General features: G+C 35.9%; 1 long non-coding RNA gene across 2 annotated transcripts in view; it reads left to right on the forward strand.

Moving 5' to 3' along the window:
* Window positions 1–7,325, forward strand: part of LOC136832134 (uncharacterized) — a 13,936-nt gene continuing 6,611 nt past the window's right edge. The window contains exons 1-3 of one of the 2 annotated variants that reach the window (XR_010851086.1): window positions 1–383; window positions 944–1,061; window positions 3,446–4,982. This is a non-coding gene — a long non-coding RNA (uncharacterized lncRNA). Of the gene's footprint in view, window positions 384–943; window positions 1,062–3,445; window positions 4,983–7,325 lie in introns of those variants that run through there. The other variant, XR_010851087.1, reaches the window with a different exon arrangement.

Genomic DNA, 7,325 nt, shown 5'->3' on the forward strand with positions numbered 1-7,325 from the left:
ACGACGTTCGGTCGGGGTTACACTTCTAATAAGTTAGTATTGGTTCTTTCGTGATAGTTTTTACAAGTTTATTTCTGACTGGATATTGTATTGGTAGAAGGAAGTACAGAAGTGTACGAGTGCAGATCGTCCGTGTTGGGTTGATAGAAACCAGAGGACGCAAGCAAGTTATCAAAGTTGATTTCTGACCATGTGTCCAGTTGACTCTCTTATACCGGTGGAAGGACTTCAAGAAATATACGACTGCTAGGTATCTCTGACTGTCTGTTTGGTAGGTTGAAACCAGAGGTCTGCGACAACACTTTACCGCAATGGCCATATGGTCAGGATCCGTGTAAGCTAAAAGCCAGCTTAATCACGATAAATCACCATCCTTTGTTTTGGTAAGTATTTCCTTATTTGTATTTTTGATTAGTCATTTTTCGCCTATCCCATTGTTGTATGTTGGTGTTCTTAGTTTTTTCCTACTTATCCAAGCTTTACTGATTCCAGTTAATTGGTGCAACTTGATTACAACTAGATCAGGAATGAGGGTTGCTGCACTGCCTAGCACAAGCAGTTTCTTAAATTTATTTTTATATTGGAGCTGCCTTCTTTCCAGTATCACTGTTGCCAATATTGATGCAGTATATTGGTTACTACTCAAAAGCGCTTTGGCATCCGCATAAACGTGATTTTGTTTATCAAATATGGCACTGCTTCTTGCAAACTTGCTTTAAAGTAAGATTTGTTTCCCCTATTGGCTTGTTTCGTATATTCATGGTCTCCTACTTTGAATTAATACTTAATAGCCTAATAAGGTACGTAATGTGTAATTAGACCAGTGAGATGTGCAAATTCCATTAAAAACCAAGGAATTCAGAGTAAATCAATATTAGACAATTCGAGGTTGATTTAGGTAGGCATGAAATTTTTTTTATTTATAATGTCGCATATATTCCAGGACGTGATATTTCTCCATGAGGAATAATTATATGGGTCACGTTTGTTACCTACCACCTCGAAGTACCATAACGACCCTTCACATTGTAACTGCATGGTTTCCGAAAACCCTGCCATTGGTGAGTCTAGGCTTTTGCATTTTTCGCACCAACCAACCAACCAACTTTTTTTTTTTTTTAAACCTCCACCCCTCATGGAATCACATAATAGGCTGTAAAGCTTGCTATGTATTTCCGTAAGGGTTTCAACAGTCTGCCAATGTTTTCTTTCAGGGGGTAATTGTCAGGTAATTTGCTACGTACATTGAGAACTCTAGGTAAATTTTTTTTAATCTATAGCGAATATTATTTTTTCAGGTTGGAGAGTTGTCTTAGGTTAACTGTAGAACTTAATTGGTCAAAGTTTACTCGCTAGTTGACTGGCGAGTGTTAATATAAAATATTTAGTTTAATCCAAAGCCTACTATCGAATATGTGATTTACATCTTAACAGGTAGCTAATTAAAGATTCCCCAAGCATTTCTTGATAGATTTATTAGTTTTATTAGCAAATACCGGTTTCTGAAAGTCGAAGTTCTCATTTTCTTTTACTGATGTGCTGGATTTTTTTTTTTCACATGGTAGCGAATTTTTCACATTCTGATTAGTCTGAAAGCTAAATAGCTGAGTTTCTAGGCTTATTAGTTAAGCATGTTGTCACAGTATCTAGGGAAATCATTTCGAGGTATTAATATTTCCATGTCGTGGATAAAGCAGTTAATTACCTTTATGTTAGCAAGTTGATTTTTAAAGGGGGTATAGTGTAATCAGTGTACCTTACATGGTGCACTGTAAGCTCTATTTTAAGGTGTTGGCATCGCACCTGCAGCTCCTTCCTGTACCCACTGTTTAGGCCTATACCAAGAACTATTGCAGTTTCTTTTGTTACTTGAGTAGGTTGGCGTAGGTTAAAACATTTTTCGTGGAATTTATAAATCGTGAATAGTATATGCTTTACCGGAGAGGTTACTCTATATATAAATTTAATCCTTGTGGAGATTACCCACTTTTAATAGAAACTTTGCTTGACGAGTCAATTTAGGCAGGGATTATCCGCTTAAAACAGACTTTTGGTGGTTAGTAATACTCGGTCAATTGTTCACTTTAACGACATCCATTATTCACATTCAGAATTCTGTGAATGGAAGGATAATCTCAAAATGCATTAAGTGCTTGCAAAAGGTCTACCCGATGCAAAAAGAGTGAAGGGTAATGTATACGATGGTTTATTTAAAGCAATAAATATTACTTCAAAACCCCATTTTGGGGTTAATGGTAATTCCCGAAGTTGTTAGGCTGTAAAGTAGAGTTTCTTCATTTGCACATTAGTTTTAGGTAATGGTGTAGTGTTTATCGGTATATCTTCAATTTAAGATTCTGTCATTAAATAATGAATAGATAAATTAGCACTGCTTTTTGTTTCATTTAAACTACTGTAATTAGGATTGATAGGGTTGTGCTTTAAAGTTATTTAATTTTATTTGGATATTTTATTTTTATTTTTATAGTTTTTACCATTAGTAATAGTTGAGATACTGATTGCTATGCGTTATATTTAAAGAATTTGTTAAATTCTGTGTATTCTACTAAGTCATTCATAGTGAATCAATCGGTTACAGAATTTTTGAAGCTCTGTTTCAAGTTGTCATAATTATATTTCTCACTCATATATTTAACTCCTAAAAGTATTCTTCACTGTGGGGGGTAGAGCTCTCGGCTAGCACGCTGTTGGCCCAGTGTTCGACTTTCCGACCAGCCAATGAAGAATTAGAGAAATTTATTTCTGATGGTAGAAATTCATTTCTCGTCATAATGTGGTTCGGATTCCACAATAAGCTGTAGGTCCCGTTGCTAGGTAACCAGTTGGTTCCTAGCCACATAAAATAAATCTAATCCGTACCAGCCCTAGGAGAGCTGTTAATCAGCTCAGTGGTCTGGTTAAACTAAGATATACTTTTTTTCCCAATAGCATTTTATTCGTAATTTTCTAATGTTTGACCTTACTGTCTATATTAACTAAGCAAGTAGTTATTTCATTATAAAAAGAGTTCTGGTCATTGTGAATACTGTTCAACTTGTACTGGCTTCAATAACATGAGATAAACTTGTGATTTTTACGATATTTTGTTCTTTTTGTTTAGATCTCTTGCAAGTGTGATTATTTTTTCCTTTTCAGTAGTATTTTGAACCTTTAAAATGCCGAACTTGAGCAGTTGTAGGTAATAACAGACATAAAACTCATTTTCTAAATTTATTCCCGGTCCACTTTCATTAGAGTTCATGCCATGTAAACTTCTAAACAACTTGTATACTTTGTTGACTCCCTTTTTTTAAACAATATAAAGAAAAATCCTTAATGGGGTTTGGTGACGTAGGAATAGTTTTTCCTATACATTTTGGATAGGCATGCTTGTATTGTATACGCGATATAGAGAATGGTTTTTGGTCTGTTTTTATTATTCCAGTGACTGCAGTGTGGTTAAGAAAGAGAAAGTGGTCAAGAAATACAGAAAATCGTGCGTGCAAAGTAAGAGGAGCCAATGCTGGGAAGGAATTATGCCCCATATGTTACGAAGTACTATATTATCACTCGGGTTCTTATTTTCAATCCATAAATAAAATTTACTTCTGGGAGCATTAGTCAGGTGCTTATTTCAGTCCATAAATAAAATTTATTTGCTTATTTCAATCCATAAATAAAATGTATTTCTAGGCAAGGACATTTCTCTGATGTTTAATAATGAAGCTATAGTGATTCATAGTGATGTTTAGCAATTCCGACATGAATTATAGTAAAATATATAAAGTGAAGCATGAAATCATTGTGGGAAGAAAGTTTTGTTGATCACAGAACTGTATCAGCACTTTAAAAATGTCTTTGTGATTAGGAAGAATTTTTATAGGATTATGTAGATTCTCTTTAAAAAAGACTTGGGAGTGTTTAAAAGATTTATATATTTCCTCTCTTTATATTTACTTGAAATTGGGTGGTTACTGCCTTTGAAAGATTAAGCATGGCTGGGAAGCTTAAGAACCCTAGTTTGTGCCACTTTTACCAGGAGTAAATAAAATCCTACAGAGACCCTGGAGAATGTTCTTTAATTTCTAGAAAGCTTCCATGAAATCTTTTGAAGTAATTTGAGTAAAGGTTAGGTTTTTGAAGCTAAAAGATACCCATTTAGCTTGGTCTGGCACCTCGGAATAGAAAAAAATATTTCGGTTAGGTGACGTGACAATATGTAAGACAATTATTCTGCAGAATAAACAGCCATTAAAATCAACATGAAGGGGGGCCACTATTGCTTGAGAAAGATGTGCACTTAAACCAACATGCTGTGAGTGATCGAACGATGCCCCTGTGCTGGGCTTGATGGCCTAAAATCCATAAATCAGACGAACAGTAGTTAGGTCTTTGTAAAATTTAGAAAGAGATGCCAGAATGTTTAACATCCTGAAGCAATGTGCGCCGTACGTTTGACGTATACCCTTCAAAAAAAAATAAACGTATTTCGCTAGATTGGCCGAAGTTTTGCTAGTTAAATACTCATCCTAGCGCTGAATGGCTGAAGTTGTCTGTCCTTGACTTTTCAGCCTATATTCCAAAAATCCAGTCCACACTCACTCCCACATAATCGAAATGTAGTAAAGATCTTATCTAGAAATCCAGGACACACTATTCCCAGATAATCGAAATGTAGTAAAGCTCTTATCTAGAAATTACGACTGCTTTTGATTACACTAACAGCTCGCGTCTTTAATTTTTCAGTATATACAGTATATCGATTTTTTTTTATAAATTTGTAAATCTTGTAGAAACTATGGTTATGGTACTAATCATTGCTAACTTGAGAGATTTTGAAACTGCTGTCTGCAAAAAATGTAGACAGGCACTAAAGTGATACTTAGTGATACCGAAAGTAAGGCAAGATATTTTATAGTAACTCGAAATACTGAGGATATAAATATTGCCAATGACATCGCAATAGCAGTAAAGTTTTGCTGTCATCAGAAGACGGAAGAAACTTTTCGTTTAAGATTTGTCGTTACCATTATCATCCCTGTGCTTTAAGTTAGACTTGGCTGTGACAGCCTTAAGCCTCTTCTACACGAGGGGTAAATGCACGGCGGGCAGACACTAAATTTTGTGGCTGGATGGCATTCACGAGAGTAGATGACGTTGTAGACCGCTTGCCTTAGACTGTTGGATCTGGTAACACTGTTTAAAAGAGAATTTTTACGGGCAAATCCGAGTGCGCGTCGTGTCTTTCCCCCTCGTGTGGAAGGGCCATTAGACTGACATCTTATCAGCTGCTAAGGCATAGTTCATGAGTAATTATTAATGGCCAGAGTAGCTTGGTATAACCCACTGTTTCATGACATCGTTTCCCAGAAATATCGAGTAGCATTAGATTCACTGGCCTTACTGAACTTAATTACAAACTCTGATCTTGAGCATATAACCACAGCTGTTTTCGATATTCAAAAGGCGTCTGATACCACGCGGAAATATTGCTAGTTTGAATGCTTTATACAATACCAATACCCTTAGACACATACTTACCAGTACTCATAAAAATAACTTAAAAACCGAGGTTACTCTTGATGTATTCTCGGTTGTTTCTCGCAGAACACTGCTGCTTCTTGGGAAATAATGTAATTACAAAATGGTTAACTCAATTTGGCCATAACTTAAGTTGGCGTGTGACCTCCATCAGCAGGATTCCAATTCTGTTTGCTGACAAACGAAAACTGTTGTGTGCTGTAAAGGTGTTAGAAACTGTTATGTGCTGTAAAGATGTTACACAGAACCGAAAATTTTTTAATCACGTCATCACCCAAACAATGTTCCTAGGTATAACACGTACAATCTGAAGTTACTGACAATTAACAGTATTGTCGCAATTCAAAACAATAGACCAAATAATTTGGAACAGTGAAACTCGGCATCGAATTTCACGACCATTCAGAGTGAAAGCCTGAGATTCTGCAAGTGTGCTTTTGTAGGTTAGCTAGAATACATAGACTTAAGTTAAAAGCAATAAGACCCATTGTGCTTACAATGTGACAGAAAGGTTACAGGCACTTGGTTTTCTTATGATGTTATTGAGCAAAAACACTTCCTACCACATTCGCCATTCCTCTTAATTATAGCTAATAGGCTTAAATGAATGAACAACGGATCAGAATTCCTCCAGTACCAGACTTCCTCCTCCTTGGACTGCGCGGAAAGTCCAACTTTGTAAGCAATGGTACTATTTATGGAGAGTTTATGTACATACTTTTGAAATTCAAGAAGGAAACATTCGAGACAAAGGACCAAACTAAGCAGTTTATACTGATGGCTACAAATCCCCATCATGTGAATTTAATAAGTCTGTGTTCTCTTTACTGACCAGTACTGCTGTATTCACGGTAAACCTTTGCGTGATGGGGTAGGCAGTTGGGTTGTTGGGTTTTCAGTCGCACCAGAAGTGTTATAGGCCTTCAAAATTATGGCCCTACAAAACGCTATTCAGTTCTATTCCTGAAAATTCTGTTGTACTGTACATCACATATAAATCGGTAATTTATACGAAGGTCGGATAAACGGTGAAGTATGTTCGACTTCTGTGTCCATATCAAATGCAACAATCCCGACTGTGTGGTGTTAACATCTTTAAAACCTGCTATAACGGGTTTTTTGGGGTGATGAGTATTATAGAAACTAAATTAAACTCAATGTTGGACTGTGACATATATCAAAGTAAAAATGTACGCCAAAGTTCTCTTCACATAAGCGGCCACGTTGATGTGAACAACGGATAGTTGGCATATAGACTCCATGAGCTTCGAATGCACTTGGACACTTTTTTTTTTTTTAATGCCCAAGCTTCATTCAGCTGCGAATGTCACTTTTGGGAACCAGTCAATTAAGGGAGTTTTGATAGTATCATGATCTTTTACAATTCATTGTCATTAAAGTTTTGAATAACCGAATTTCATTAAATATCGATTTTATTCAGAAAATGAACTAACGGTCCAATCCTGTGAGTTATGAAAGTCAGTTAATTCTGTGCCCTGGAAAAGTACCCGATAATGATATGAAAGAATATTACCACGGTAAAACCTTAATGATATTCACGGTGGCCGTATTCATTTTCCACCAAATAATTGTAACGATATGTTATAATTATAGGATATTAAGTATAACTGGATTTTTTTAATTAAATGTAGCCAACAATGAGTAACAACGGGCATCCATACAAGTAAACAAGAGACCAAATATTGGTTGTAAAACTAAGCTCAGGAAAATCCTAAACGGCTACAGGTGAGCTTTGCGTAACGACAAAACCAGAAAAGTAAAAA

The sequence above is a fragment of the Macrobrachium rosenbergii genome, chromosome 49 (genome assembly GCF_040412425.1).
Source record: "Macrobrachium rosenbergii isolate ZJJX-2024 chromosome 49, ASM4041242v1, whole genome shotgun sequence".
Lineage (NCBI taxonomy): Eukaryota > Metazoa > Arthropoda > Malacostraca > Decapoda > Palaemonidae > Macrobrachium > Macrobrachium rosenbergii.